The sequence below is a fragment of the Panthera pardus genome, unplaced genomic scaffold (assembly GCF_024362965.1).
Source record: "Panthera pardus isolate Hobbes unplaced genomic scaffold, ASM2436296v1 HiC_scaffold_2, whole genome shotgun sequence".
NCBI classification, from domain to species: Eukaryota; Metazoa; Chordata; class Mammalia; order Carnivora; family Felidae; genus Panthera; species Panthera pardus.
The window spans coordinates 60,596,321-60,612,354 of NW_026526765.1; the positions used below are offsets into that span (position 1 = coordinate 60,596,321).

The 16,034-nt window shown below is 50.5% G+C and overlaps 1 protein-coding gene across 4 annotated transcripts in view; it reads left to right on the forward strand.

Annotated features, from left to right (window-relative positions):
* KCNIP1 (potassium voltage-gated channel interacting protein 1) overlaps positions 1 to 16,034 on the forward strand; it is a 341,949-nt gene that overhangs the window by 225,866 nt on the left and 100,049 nt on the right. Inside the window, exon 1 of one of the 4 annotated variants that reach the window (XM_019450274.2) lies at positions 15,061 to 15,201. The exons of the other annotated variants lie outside the window; for them this stretch is intronic. The gene's annotated coding sequence lies outside the window, so the exon portion shown is untranslated. Of the gene's footprint in view, positions 1 to 15,060; positions 15,202 to 16,034 lie in introns of those variants that run through there. 4 annotated transcript variants of the gene reach the window in all.

The window sequence follows — 16,034 nt, forward strand, 5'->3', positions numbered from 1 at the left end:
GGAAGGTAGACTGGGGGAAAAACAAGAGGTGGAAGGGAGGAGACTGGGGGTATGGAAGCCAATTGGGACATTGCTAAAGGCAAGAACTCATGAGTCCTGAACTAAGGAGGAGACAAAAGGACAAATTCAAGAGACCGGAGGAAGTCAAATCAGCCCAGGAGGGAATGATGGATAGTAGGGACCTTGAAGGCATCTGACGTGATCAACAGGTGGCGCCACTTGCTAGAGCTGGGGGGCTGGGATGAAGGGTGCGTCTGCTTTCAGGGAAATTTCCTCGGGTCCTATTCATCAGGATTGTTTTGGTTGCCAGTGACGGAAAGTCAGCTGGAATGAGATTGGGGAACATACTGATCCATGACCTTTAGGAAAAATAGGGTGGGGTGTAACGGAGCCGCAGTAGCCCTGCCTAAAAGGTCCATGGGGCAGCACCATATTGGACACAGAGCAGTGGAGGGGGTCTGGAGCAGAGCAGCAGAAGGAAACCGCAGACACCACACTGAGCTGAGCAGGATATTAGGATCCTTGGCCCAGAGCCCATCTTGACCTTCACTGTGGCTCATGTCACACTGCAGGGAGAGATGCCAAAGGGCAGTTGGGAATGGCAAGCCTTTGTGCAAACGTGGGCTGTGTTGTCCCCAAGAAGGGAGGAGGAGGAGCCAACACGAGGAAGTGTAAGCCACAGAAAAATAATGTTCTCTGCTCATTCCAGTACCTAATGGAAGTTGGAGACCCTCCTTCAGGAGCTACCTTTGGGAGCCCTTGACACAGGGCGGCTTAGGCATATCCCAGATCTGCGCTTCCCTGACTTAGTCTGTCACCCAGCTGCAATGACTGAGAACTGCATCAAGACAGGTTTGGCCCCCCAGGAGAGGACCAGCTAATGCACGCGTGCACGTATATCCCAGAGGCCAGGAAGGTCTCTGCAAACAGCCTCTTGGCAGAGAAACAAAGGGCCATTTGCACTGGCGGCCTGCAGTGCCTCTCTCCCCAACAGATCCAGTTCTCTGGGCCACTGAGTCTCCCCGGCTCCCTTCTCCAGCTCAGAAAGTGACCCAGGCAGCAGGACGACCCAACCTGGAGTGCAGTGTGGCACAGAGGTTAACCACCTGAGTTTGACTTTCAGCTCTGAGTCAGTGGGCAGCATAGGGTGGGCTCGCCTCTCTGAACCCCAGTTCTGCCCTTGTAGAATGAGGTGAACCACCTTAGCAGTGGGAGCTCGTGGGTCTTTCCAGATGTTCTGCCATGCCCCCGGCGCCAGCTGCCTGCCCCCTCTTCTCCATCTTGTCTCCGCGCATCCCGATTCCTGCGTCCTTATGACTGTAGCAGGTCCTTGAGCCCTTCTGGCCCCACTCTTCCTCAAGATTATCAAGCCTGTGCTCCTATTTCTCTATTTTCTTGTCATTTCTCAGTTAACAATTTCTGTGGCAGATAGGGGGAAAACCAGATAGACCCAACCCATCTTTATTTTTTTTATTGTGGCAAAATATGCATAAGGTAAAATTGGCTGTTTTCACCATTTTAAAGTATATACTTCAGTGGCATTAAGTATGTTCGCAATGTTGTGCAACTGTCACCACAGTCTAGTTCCCAAACTGTGTCATCACCCCCAAATGGAAACCCAGTACCCTTTAAGCAACCCTTCCCCGAGCCCCTGGCAACCAGCCGTCTGCTTTCTGTCTTTGTGGAACTGCCTATTACAGTATTTCACATTAGTGGAATAATCCCACACGTGGCCTTGTGTGTCTCCCTTCTTTCACTTGGTACCTGTTTTCAAGAGTCATCCATGGTAGGGACGCCTGGGTGGCTCAGTCAGTTAAGTGTCCGACTTCAGCTCAGGTCATGATCTCACAGTTCGTGAGTTTGAGCCCCGCATTGGCTCTGTGCTGACAGCTTGGACCCGCTTTGGATTCTGTGTCTCCCTCTCTCTGCCTCTCCCCTGCTCGTTCTCTCTCTCTCTCTGTCTCAAATAAATAAATGTTAAAAAAAATTTTTTCAGAAGGTCATCCATAGTATACATTCATCAGTGTTCCATTCCTTTTTACAGCAGGGTAATATCCCGTAACATGGACAGACCACAGTTTATCCCTTCATTTATCCATTCATTGATTCATGGACACTTGGGATCTTTCCGCCTTTTAGCTCTCGCGCATAGTGCTGCTATGAACGTTCATGTGCCCATTATTGTTTGCGCACCTGTTTCCACTTCTCTCGGGTGTGTGCCTGAGAGTGGAGTTGCCAGTCATGGCTCTGAGTTTCACTTACTGAGGCAGTGCCAACGCTTCCCACAGCGGCTGCACCACTCTGCATTCCCGCCAGCAACGGACAGGGGTCCTAACATTGCCACATCCCTGCCGAGACTTTCTGTCCTCCGTTGTAAAAAATTACAGGCGCCCTCATGTGTGTGCAGCACATTTTTTTTTTTTTAACCTCAGCGGGCACCAGTCTCTGTCCACAGCCTGTGAAATGCTGACCATGTTTGCTCGCCAGTCAGTTTGCTGAGGAACAGGAGGGTGGGAGGGGCCTGGAGTCCCATGGCCTGAATTTGGCCATCTCGGACTCCTTTCCTGTGGGTTTGGCAGTTTGGGGACCGGGCATGGCAGGCCATGTGACACATCTAGTACACGTGCACGACCTCATTTAGTCCTTAGAACAACCCTTATTAAAATTCATAACCGTTGCCTCACCAGCCTGTGTCAGTGGGGCCATAGCCACAATCATAATTTAAATGCCCCCGGCTTGTATTTCCACGTCAGCTACGAATGCGGCATCAGCTGTTTCTTTCTCCTGCTGCTCTCGTTCCTCTCCCCTGAAGCACTGCTTTGTCCGAGAAATGGTTCCCTCCCACGAGGCAGTGCCCTTGGCTGGGGCCAGATGCCACAATGCTTCCCTCTCACTGCCCTGCTCCTCCTACATGCTCCCTTCCCCTGGGGTGTGTTCTGTTAGAGGAAATGCTTCGGGTCCCCTTGCCGAGGCCCATGGAGGGACCACGCCCGGTTCAGCCGCGTGCCCAGACACGGTCGATTCCTGTCTTACGTTCTCAACAGGACGACCCCATCTGGCTCTCCTCCGAGTCCTGAAAGGCAAAGGGTATGGCCGTGTAGTTGAACCGCCATGGTTTGGATCCACTTATGAGCCATAGTCACTTTCAATTCCTATCTTTAGCCTCCTGTGGCTCCATTTTTTCATGGATGAAGTGGAATCGTGGCAACAACTCCTAATTCATAGAGCAGAGGTGAAGAATGAATGAGTGAATCCTTACAATATGTGATGAATATATACCAAACCCAGGGCTAGGGCCCTCTCCTTTTTTTGCAATGACCCTAAGAGGTAGGTATCCCAACCCCCGCTTAGCGGACGAGGTCATGAGGCACCCTGCAGTGAAGGACAGAGCCTGGAGGACGACTCTGGATCTGTCTGCCTCTAAAGTCCGTGTTCATTTCACTCATGGCCAAAAATATGCAGTGTCTTCTTACATGCAGTCAATCCCCACCTCCTGAGTGCTCTGTTTCAAGGAAGGCCCTTTTGTTTGCCTGAAGATGGCAGTAGATGAACCGTCCAGGACACTCCAGGGTCACAGAAGGGTTGTATAGAGACAAGGTGAAGGTTATAGCTGAGTGATTAGGACAGAGATCTCTAATGCAGAGTCTGGTTAATTTCTAGCTCTATCAGATTCGATGTGAATTATTTTTCGCACTCCCCATAAAACTCAGTAAAATCCTCCCGATTTGCCAGTGCTTTTAGAATTGAATCTGTGTGTGGAGTGTATATGTTTCCTGTGGCTGCTATAATAAATAGTCACAAAGTAGATGGGCTGCAAGAAACAGAAATGAATTCTCTCACCATTCTGGAGGTCAGAAATCTGAAATCAGTATATCTGGGCTGAAGTCAAGAAATCAAAGTGTTGTCATGGCCTCATGCCCTCCAACGGCTATAGGGGAGATCTGTTCCTTGCCGGTCCCAGCTTCTGGTGGCGACCACTCTTCCTTGGCTTGTGGCCGCATCCCTCCAACATGTGCCTCCTTGGCCACATTGCCTCCTCCTCTTCTGAATGTGTCAAACCTCTCTCTGACTTCCTCCTATAAAGACACATGGGATTTCATTTAGGGCCCTCCTGGATAATCTTCGGTGGTGTCCCATCTCAATACCCTTATTTTTGTTGCATTTTCAAAGTCTTTGCTGTATCAGGGAACATCCACAGCTTTAAGGGATTATGATAAGGACATCTTGGGGGCCATTATTCAGCCTGTTGTAGGAAGGATGGAATGAAGGATATGGCCTCAAGATGGGTGTGAAGCTGGAAACTGGGCTGTCTGGAGTGGCTGCTTCACACTCAGGTCATACACAGGATCATACTACCTTTAGCAAACAGGAGCACTAGGGCTAGAACTGGGTTTTCTGAGCCCAGGTCCAGTGCTCCCTCCACTACAATTCAGCACGTGGTTCCCACCTGTTGTTCCATTAGGTCTTCCATGGTCACGTCCCTTGACTTAGGGCCTGTCTGGGTCACCTGGATGCTATCTGGAAGGTTTGCACCTGACGGCCTATGCTATGGCTAGCAGAGGGGGGGACAGGGAAAGAGTGGAGTTCTGTCTGATACACACCCCATATCCTGCCCCTTCCCCAGCCTCCCACAGCTGTTGCCCAGGACCCAGACTCTCCTGAGAATGAGGACACAGCTAACCTCATTCCAGATAAGGCCTCTTTCATCCAGCCATCATTGTTGTTGATAAGCAAACCCGAGAGAAGAATAAAGTGTGGTGAAGGGGAAGGGGCATGCATCCAGCTGGACGAGCTCTGAACCCAGAGGCAGCAGATTTGTTGGATTACACATTATAGTCATGTGAAGATGGCTGCTGAAGTCAGATGGCACCGTGTGTGACCTCTGCTTCTCCGAGCCTCCATTTACTCATCCATAAAAGGGGGAGAACTCTGTCTACCTGACAGACTCATAATGAAATTAGCATGAAGGTGAAATTCGGTGACCGCACTTTGTTCAGGGAAATGACAGCCACAAGGCCATATGGCTCCTTCTGCAGGAGGAAAGGCTTCTCTGCTGGAGGAAAAGTTTAAAACCCAGGATTAAGGCCCTCGTCGGAAGCATGTTCCTGGGTGGAGGCAGGGAAGCTTCTCTGGCTCAGAGTGAGGGCTCTGTCGGCCTGGGTTCTGTGCTTTCATCATTACCTTTCATCACTTTCCCACAGGGAGATGTCTGCTTCCTCCCAGTGTGGTAGCAGTATAATGGGGTCTCCCAGTGCTCCCCACAGTGTCATGCTCTGGGCAGGAGAAGCTGATCACCGCGGTGTGTGTTGTTCACGGTGTCTCCTGCAGAACCGTAGAAAGCAAAGACCAGAAAAGAGAAAGCTGTTTCCCCACGGCGACTTCTTATCGCGCACAATGAGAAAGCGCTTCCTTTCTTCTTTCCAGTCACATGGGAGAGTCAACAGAGATCAATGACAGCCACGAGGCTATTTTTTTCCCCGATCATAATTATAATAATCACTTCCATTTATCGAGCTATGTCAGGCACCGTGCTAAGCACTTCACTGCGTGTGTTACCGCATGCAGTCTCTGCAAAGGGCTTATGAGGCAGAAGTTATTATTTTACAGATGAGGAAACTGATGCATAAAGGGGTTGAATTTGAATCCCTTGTCAGCCTAACGCTGCAATCTAAGCTCTTAGCTCCTTCACTGAAACTTTCGATAGCATATTTTTTCATGCATTGCACAAGGTTTTTGGTGATGTGTACAGACATACAGTTGAACAAAATTTTTTTAAATGCAGGTTTGCTCGTTTTTGTGAGGGAGGAAATTGTGACAAATGGGCAAATGCACATAGGAAAAATAAAGGGAAGCCGGGCATAAAGTTAGAATGGAAAACGCTCCTGGAGTGGCTCCTGACTTGGCCACTTGGCTGTGAGCTTCCTTGCTGCCACTGCAAAGAAGGAAGCAAGGTCTGTTATGCAAATCTCCACAGGAGTGGTTCTCAACATATGGTCCCCGGGCCGGTAGCCTCAGCATCGCCTGAGCACTTGTGAGATGTACAAATTCTCATGCTCCAGCCCAGAATTTGGGGGTGAGGTCCAGCCATCCGTGTTTTAACAAGCTCTCCAGGTGATGGTGATAACCCATTCCAACCTGTGAACCACTTACCTTAGAATGAGAACACACTATTTCCTGATGTGGATGTCTAGGAAAGATTTCTTGTAAGCCCTTTGCGATTATCTAACCAAATCCCCATTGTAAACACCATCGTGAACGTGCAAGGGCTGGTTCCTTAAGTTTCCCCTCAGTGTCGACCCATGGAGACTTAGGAAGGCACAGTTCAGTGAAAGCAGCTCCAGAGGGCCCAAGCAGTGTCTCTGGACACACAGTACGATGGCCTGGCTTCATGCTCCTGCACAGCCCTGAGACTGAGAAGCCCGGCGAGCATCCTTGCATAGCTGGTAGAAGCCAGGACTTTGGAGCCAGGCTGACCCAGATTTGAATCCTGGCTACGCCTTTCATTAACTGAGTGGCTTTGGTCGGTTTCCAAAATTCCCTCCCTCCCTGTGCTTCAGTTTCTTCGTGTAGAAAATGAGAGAATATTCTACCTATTCTGTGGAGTTGTTCTAAAAATTCAGTGGGCTGATGGGCAGTGTGTTTAAATGGCTGCTAATATACTTAACAAATGGCCCAATGATGATAAACTGATGGAGTGAATCATGCAAGCCGCCAGCCTGTATCCGTGTCTCCTGCCACCATCAATAGTGGGATGCCCCCCATTCTCCATGGAGGTCTATTCTAGAGATGCCTATTTCAAACTTCATGAGCTCCTAGTATGGGCCGGGTTCTTTCACATAAATCATCTCGTTTTGCCTCTTCAACAACTCTGCACTCTAGCTATGATTGCCCATATTCTGCACCAGGAAACTGAGGTCCCCCAAATGAGCTGACTTTTCAAAAGTCACACAGGGAAGAAGCCCCAAAGGTAGGACTTGATTCCAGGTCTCTGGCTTGGCAGTTTGACTCTGATTTACCACTTGTTTCCTGAGGATCTCAGACTTGCTCTCTCAGGCTCCCTGGATTCGAGGAGAGATGGCTCTCAGCCCCAGTGCACGTGGGGAAGGAAGGCAGCTTTCAGCATCCGAGCAGGGCCAGGCATTTGAGCTCATGTGGTTCAAACCCCTGGTTCACAGTTGTGAAAGCCCAGGTGCTGAGAGGGGCTTTGCTTCTCTGGGGTCCCTAGAGAGACCTCCGCGGATCCAGTACTCCAGCTGTCCACACCTGGTGCTCAGTTCTCTACCCCATACCACACAGCATCTCTGAAAAGTGAAGTTAATTCCCATGAAAACCAGGCCACGAAAGAGTGTAGCAAGAGTCCAAGGGCAGAGAGTTAGGGTCAGTTGCTCAGAGCAAGAAAAGGTCAGATGATGTGGAACCATCCATATAGCCCTTGTGGGGAGGTACCAAACCCACTCGGGGTCGGGGCCACAGAGACATGTATCTGTGCAGCCTCCCTTCTTTCCTGGAGTCCACGACCACGGCTACCTTCCAGGAAGCCAGCACACCCACCTCCAAAGCCCACCCTGCCCCACTCCCAATGTAAACCCTTCCTGACCTAGCAGCTCACACAGGAAAGGCAGGGACTTTGGAGTCAGGCCGGGGTTCCCAGTCACTGTATTGGCCAAAGCAAGTCACAGAGCCAAACCCTGAGTCAGTGGGGCTGGAAAAGGAGGGAGTGAAACATTACGATAAACGATGCGATCTGCCACATCCACCTTGCAGGGTGGTTGAGAGGGAGGATGTGCTCATTCACTTACTCCGTGTGTATTTATTAAATACTTGCCTGGCACTGCACTGGGTGCTGAGAGGCAGCAGCACACAATAGGCACAAATCTCTGCCCGCATGGAGCTTACATTCTAGTGAATAAACCCCTTGATTTATGCACAGACATTTACTGGCTGTTCACCCTGTGGCAGGTTTGGACAGATCCTGAAGACAAAGATGTCCATGGCAGAATCCCTGTCCTCAGCAAGCTTATGGTCCACGGGGAACTGGACATACAGACGCCCAGTTACCACTCAGAAGGGGCAGGAGGCCAAAGGCAGGCATCAGCTCCAGAAAACACCTGGCAGAAAGCACACTCCCGCTCTGAGCCGCTGCCCCCCACTTGCCTCTCCCAGATCTCCTGCCCAGCCACAGGCCTGGCTTCCAAGGGCCTGGGCCAGCCAGCTTCCCAGAATGCTGGCAGCTCACAGCCGGTCCCTGCTGGGCACAGTGCGGAGGAATTAAACGCAATTAGCGAACTAAGCCATCAGGAGGAAGAAGCACTCGCTCCCCCCTTCTGAGACTAACGGGGGTGACTGGAGAGGAGGTTCACACAGCCTGGGAACCTCAGTGACAGCAAATGACAGCAAACAGGCCCTCTGCCTACAGAACTGAAAAGGCACTGCTTCCTTGGGGTGAACCGGAGGTCAGGGATCAGACAGCCCTCCCCAGAGATTGCTCCCATTTTCCTGAGTCTAGGGAGAAGGAGCAAATTCATTTAATGGTGTGGAGTGTCGTTGTCAGGGAGGCAGGAGAACAGACTGATGGCCCTGCCCCGGACTAACGAGGTTAGGTTCAGCTTTTAGCGAATGTGGCCAGCATAATTCAGGGAACTCAGTTTGACCCATGGTCTACCCTCTTTCAGACAGTGGCTCTGTGTCCTGCTCTGCTCTCTTTGGGTGTGCCAGAAACCTAGGGCTGACTCCCCATCTACCCCCAAGGGCTAATCAGTCTGTGGGCTCTGCTCCCCCTAAGTCTTTCTGCCTCTCCCTGGATTGTTGCAACAGCCCCTTCAGGTCCTGGACTGAGTTCTGGAACCATCCACTCTTCACCCAGCAAAGAGGTTTTTCTAGAATTCACAGCTGATCACGACTGTCTCCTGCTAAAGACCCCCGACCCAGAGCCGTGTCCACCTCTCACAATTCAGTGACTATCGTGTCAGATCTCTTTGTCCTCAGATCACCTGTCTCCACCTGGCAAACACCTGCTTTGCCCTAAAATTCCAGCTTCAATCTCCCTTCCTCTGCTGAGGCTTGTCTCTTTTTCTAACCTGCCCTTTCACCAAATTAGTGGTGATCACTAATGCAATTTTGATACCAGAAATATACTCTATTCCCGTTTATGTACTACATGGATAGCTGTGCTTTAAACATAGTAAGAGTAAGATTTTTTTTTTTCACACACACCTGCATCCCTGGGAAGAACCAATTTTCACCCCCGTGGGGATGCTGTTATCCCCACTGAGGGGTGTGCTGCACACTAGAGCCTTCATATGACACATTTTTGTAATCAGTCCCATTGGATTTTAGGGGAGAAAAACAACTCAGCAGGACAGAAATGTGTTTTGCATGGAGACATCTCTTACAGGAAGCCTCCCGTCCACCGTGAGCCAGAACTGAGTTTCCTCACATCGCTGCATTTGCTGTTGTCCTGACATTCGTGCCACCATCTTTGTGCATGGATTTCCCACATAGGTTTACAAGCTCCTTGAGGGATGGGCCTGCGTCTACGTTGTGTACTTCTCCTTGTCCGTGCCTGGTGCATAGTAGGAGCCTCACAGGTGGTTAAAGCAAGACAGAACGTGGTGGCTGTTTTGCCCCAGCCTGGAGATCCAGCGCCACGTGCATTTGTGGGAAGTCACCCCCCCGGTACAGCACACCCAGACATCATCAGCTCTCAATCAGGAACACCGAACAATTTCATTAAGGCAGTGGTTCCGTAACAGAAGCACGCCAGCACCGACTGACAAGCCCATAATAACATTTTAATGGCCTGAGTTCAATTCCCAATAAATTACTTAAGTTTCTGCAATAATAGAGTTGGCATTTTCATTAATACTCCTGATTAATTGTCTGTCCTAAAAAAAAAAAAAAAAAAACCATCCCCATTACAATCATGATCTTGCTCGTTTCTTGCAGAGAGAATCCCAGCAGTGTGAGGTTTTCCCCCAAAGTTGCAGGAAGGGCAAAACGAATTCTCTACCGCCTGGCACCCTACACAGCCGTGGGATCAGAGGAATGCCAGCTGAGTCTGGCACTTGAATCCAGATCTCACCATGTGCTGCTGGGGCCTTGAGCTACTTGAACTGCCTTGATTTCTTTATCTGTCAAGTGGGGTGATAATAATACTTACCTCGTATGGGTGCTGTGAGGATTAATTGAATTGATGCAGGTTAAGTCCTGTCTGGCACATAGTAAGCGCTCAATAAACAGTGTCTATTCTTTATTTCATTTTGGTGGTGGTTCTACTATCTCTCCTCCAGAAAGCTCAGAGAGCTGTGTCACCTCAGAAGAGGCAGAACGGGGATGTGTGGGAGCAGGTTACTTTAGTAGTGGCAGCAGCCTTTGAAGAAATATAATTTTAGCCTTTGGAGTAGCAGAAATCTGCAAATTCGTATTCATATCCTGGCTCCACCAATGGCTGACTATGGGACCCTTTTCCCACCAAGCCTCCCCCAAAAGCGACGATGATATTTCGAGTTGCAAAACGTAGTTTTGAGAATTGGAGAACACGTGTGGAAGCACCTAGTGCTTATAAATGTTCTTTCTTTTTGGGGGGGTTTATTTATTTATTTTGAGAGAGAGAAAGAGAGCGAGCACATGCAGGGGAGGGGCAGAGGGAGAGGGAGAGAGAGGGAACCCCAAACAGACTCTGCATTGTCAAAAAGGATCTCAGGAACCATGAGAGCATGACCTGAGCCGAAATCTAGAGTCAGACACTCAACTGACTTGAGCCACCCACGTGCCCGGAGATGACGCGTTTTAGCATGCCTTCTCTATATTTTAATGTCCCTTGACTTTTTGCAAAGCTGGTTTTGCTCATGACCAATTCCATAAGAGGTCTCCTACAAAGGGAACTCTGGATCCTATAAACCACATCCACTCTTGGAAAGTCCCATTGCTCATACACAGCAAAGGCTCCCCTGCGGGAAAGACTGGGTTAATTTCAGTAGCCCTGTTCCCTAAACTCAATGGAATTACCCATCTTTTTTTATGGCCCGCCAAAGGTTCTGCAGACAGACTCCAGGAAATGCAGGTCTTACCCACCCTCTGTGCAGGAAAGACAAAGACGAGCAAGTTAAAGCAATCGCATTTATTGTGCACTTACTTTTCCTTTGAGGTGGAGGAGAAAGTAAATAAGACGAAGGAGAGAATTACAACCAGAGATGTGAAGCAGTTGCCCTATAGGGAATGTTCTGTTTGCCCAGGGAGAAGGTTTTCAGAATATAAAGCACCAGTTTTTCCCCCTAAACATCCCTGGGGAGAAAGGAAAGAGAGAGTGAAAGAAGGCCTCCAACGGACCACTGGAGATGGGAACATTTCTGTTGGTTTCATTTACATAAGTGTCCTTGGCAATTTGTCCCAATTTGTCTCATTACAAATGATGTAAACATCCGGCGCAATCACAGACAAAATGGGACAGTTTAAATGCTGCCTGATTAAAAACCCCGGGTTGGCTGCAATGACTTACATGTGTGTTAACGGTTTCCCTACAAGGACCTTGGTTGCAAAGTTCTGGAACCTTCAGGGAGGGTCCCCAGGCCTAGGGAGTGTCCCCTGTGGCTGCAACTCTCCACATAGACCCTAGTAAAGATACACAATCTTCTCTATATTTTTATGCCAAAAAAGGAAGGAAGGAAGGAAGGAAAGGAAAGGAAAGGAAGGAAGGAAGGAAGGAAGGAAGGAAGGAAGGAGAAGGAGGGAAGAAGAAAAAGAAAACTGACATTTTCTCCTTTGCCATCTCATTGGTGGTCAGGGCAGTATAACTGAAGGGACTGGAGAACTGAAATTCAAATCCTAGTAATGGTACTCAATTTATGTGTGTGACCTTAGACCAGTCACATCATTTGACTAAGCCTCAATTTCCTAGGCTGTCAAATGGGGATGACAATTTGACATCTGGGCTGCCTCACACTGTTGTTGAAACATCACCTAACCAGAAACTTCTTAAGGACAGAGACCCTGACTTGTCCATCACTGTAGCCTTAGAACCTGAATGGTGCCTGGTACATAGTAGACACTCAATAAATAGTTATTGAAGGGATGGATGATTGAATGAATGAGTGAGTGACTCTCTGGGCAAGAGATCTGAAAAGCACTGTACCAATGAGAAGGGGACCCTTTGATTGGTTAACGTTCTCCTCTCCCTTCCCAACAGATGTAATGCCGCCTCCTCATTAAACCCTTCCCCAGTGCCTCAGCCAAAGTTGGCAGAGTCAGGCACCAGTGTGTGATCCAAGTTCGTAGCCTGCCTCATGACTCAGGACAAGTGATTGAACTCTCTGAGCCTTGGCTTACTCATCTGTAACCCAGGAAGAGTGAGCCCTGCCTCTTGCAGGGCATTCATTGAGGGGTCGGGGCCTAATGGACCCAGACAGAGCCTTACTGGGAGACTTTGGGCAGGAGGCGCACCAGGAGGTCTGTTGGATCGGAGTTCTTGGCAGGCCCTGAGAAGCTCACAGTCAGACCCAGGGTGACACAGACTTGGACAAAGTGATTCCCATGTGTGAAGCTGGACTGAAGGTACTGGCAGTGTCCACCAGCATCCAGGACAGAAACACTAGGTTCCTATGCTGTGTCGGCCCCAAACACCAGAGACAACCGAAAGCAGTTGAGAGAAGTCATGATCAGAACTCAGGCCTTCTCGCTTTTGCTGTTCTTGCCCCTTAATTAGTTGCTGTGTGACCTTAATAAAACCTCTTGCCCTCTCTGTGCCTTTACCTAACAGCCTGTAAGGGGAATGATAGTTCATGGTGCTAGGGAAAACTACAGGATTCTGCAAGTTCCTGCCACAGTTAACACTGGATTCTGAGCTAGGGATCTTCAGACCTAACTGTGCCGGCATCCCCCATCACAGACTTCCAGATGGGAGGAAGGGTGAAAGGCCTAAAGAAGGAGATGGAGGTAGGGAAGCAACAGAGCCAGAACCCCCTCAGCGGATGGCAGGAGCCGGGGCAAGTGACCCAAGGCCCTGACCCAGAGCTTACCCCTTGCTAACCTCAAGAGTGTTATGAACTACAAACCTCTGAGTCTCAGTTTATTCATTTCAAAAACGGAAATAAAAACACATACCGTGCAGTGTGTTGTAAAAACTAACATAGGGCTTGGTTCATAGCACTTGCCCAAAGAACATCGTTTCCATGTTCTTTCCCCCAGGAGAACTTTATGGTGGACATTGGGGTGTCTTCTCAACATCCATCCGCCCTTGCCTTGTGCTGTCCCAGCTGAGATGACATCACCCCACCTCCGGCTCTGGAAGGGGGCTCCAGTGGGTGTGCACCCAGCAGTTTAATCCCATTGGTTCCCTTGGCCTTAACCACTGGTGTAGGGAAGGTCCAAGACCTAACTGGTTCAATAAGATTTGAGCTCAGAAATCTAGTTTGTTGATTAGGAAGACAGAAGCATTCTCTGGAAGGAGTTTAGTGCAAAAATGAGGGCTGGGGCTATTACAGCCATTTTACTACCTTGGAGGGACTCGCCATGAGTCCCTAATAGAACTAACTTGAGGATGAAGCAAGCATTACAGAAAATGATGCTGAGGGCTGATCGAACCATACCTGAAATCTGTATTTGGACACCTTAGATCCAGGAGCTAGTGAATGCCCTCTATTACTTAAACCAGATAAAGTTAAATTTGGGGAGAAATAAAAGAAGCATCCTAACTAATAAAAAACCTTCACATACTCACCATGCCTGAACCCACCCCCGAGTCTACAGGGAGCTTGTCGCAATTTTCATAAACCCATTTAGATATGCAGATTCACCCACATTAATTGGCTTTCCAGGGAATGGTTTCTGCTCTTTCTTAAGTGGTCTGAAACTGAGAGCAGTACAGGGACTCTCCTCATGGACCCAGGAATCCTCTTGGCCAACAGCCTGTACACCCTGCTTCCTGGGACCTTGTGCTTCCGTCCCTAGCTGAGGGAATCTGCTGTAGGACAGAGGTGTCCATCTCCTGGATACACAGGAAACCAGTGACAGGAAGCTGGGAAAAGCAAGATACGGCCACAGACTCAGACCTGGAAAGGAGCTTCCACACTTCCCTCTGCTTCCTTGCCTTCCTGCTTCTGGCCCTGGCAGGAGGACGCCTGGCAAAGAGAGACCAGGAAAGGTCTTCGGACTTGGCTGGGGCTGCTGGGGACTTTCTCTGGGCCAACACGGGCTGTCTGCGACACTCTGTGACCTGGTGCGCTACAGGCATTGGGCTCCTGGGTGGAGGGCTCTTTGCCGGGCTTTTGTGGATAGATGCCCCTGTCAGCTCCCCATGCCCCCCACTTCTGGCCCCCCTCGCCCCTGCTTGGCCCCTCTCGCCTGGCAGCAGCTGCCTGGGCAGCCTGTCTACCTTCCTCAGAGTGCCCCTGGCCACAGGAAACTCCTAACCTTGCCTTACCAGATGGCAGGCGTGCAGCCCGCCCAGCCGGCCTCTCTCTTTAGGCTGCTTCCGTGTGTCCCAGCCTCCTGAATTCTCCAGCGGGGGTTCAGCCTCCAGGCTCTATGTCCACAGACACCCCCAGTCCCCAGGGACACCGGAAGCTCTCTCACAGGCTCTGTCACCACACTTCAGGCCTGTATGTCCAGCTCAGGGCTCCTCTTCACACGAACACTCTCATCTTTGGGAGGGGCTCTCCCCACTGCCCTCTACTGAGCTGTGGCCTGGGGAGCACCCCTGCCTGGAGGGGAAGGAGGAAGTCCAAAGCGCTCTCTACCGCTGCAAAGCTCCTTCTATCCCCTTGGGAATGCTTGGCCTTTGCTTGTATATCTGGGAGGGAGATGGTCACAAAACCCATCCCACTTTCTCTCAGCAAGTCTAACGTGCATCCAACAAGCTCGGTTCTATTTATGTATACAGAGCTGCTTCCCAGCCATTGTCCCGGATTTTAAGCTTTCGCCAGAATCCTGGGCAGCAGGAGGTCTCGTTCCGCCTTCTGTCACAGTGATTTCAGGGAGGGCAAAGCATTCGAAATACCTACTGCACAGGAGCCGAGGTGGGAGGGGAACTGGGCCGCACTGCTAGGAGGCCGCCTGGAGCCCCGGAGCCACAGCCAGGCTGCAAACATCCAGACCATGCAGACAGACCTTGGAGGGTGAGACAAAGTCCCCCCACCCCTCCCCACCATGGGAACCGCCTCTCTGGATGGAACAGAACAAGAGGCCCCAAGTGTAGTGCGTGCTGGGGTAAGTGGCACGGGGTAAGGTCAGAGAGGAGGCTGGCCTAGGCCTGCAGGGTCTTGCAGTGCATGGGGAGGAGTTTGGGTGTCCCTGGAAAGTTTGAAGCCAAGGGGAGGTGTGGCCACTTGAAGCTGTTGTGGAGAATGGACTGTGTGCGTGCTGGTGCTATGCTCAGCCTATTAAAGTCTTTACTTCCTTTAATCCTTAGAATAACCCTGTCGGCTAGGTCTGAGCACCTGTACTCAGGAAATAGGGAAACTGGGGCTCGGGAATGCCACTTGCTCTCACACCACCCTGAGGAGGTGTCACTTCCCCAGCCTATGAGCCTGGAAACCCACCATGGAGGAGTGGATGCTGCTGGGAGGGAGGCTCTATCAGCCCCACGTCCAGTTAACTGTGGTAGGACGGGGGCAGGACACTCACACAGGGAAGGGCAAGCCTGGGAAGGGGTTGCTGCTGCCGTCCCTGACTCTGTGGGCCCAAGGAATGTTCCCCTGGGCCTCCCTGCCCTCCTGCTGCCCAGACCGGGGTCAGAAGCTGGACTCACCAGGGCTGCGGCCCAAGAAGCCTGGGTGGCACATTGCAGGGGGGTTGTTACACAAGATGCATGTAGTGACATTTAGCTTTTGAGGGTTGGGATTACTATGGCTACTTCAGCCTTTGAAAACACTTCCTTGGTTTGAGAAATTCTTCCATTTTTGTGTTCAGTGGGAGACAGGGTCGGCTTCCCAACTGAGAAGCCTGGAAGGCCAGATACTCACTTTCCCAGACTCCCTTGCAGCTAGCACGTGAGGCCATGTTCATGGCCCAGGGAACTTGGGAACCAGAGACAGAGCCGC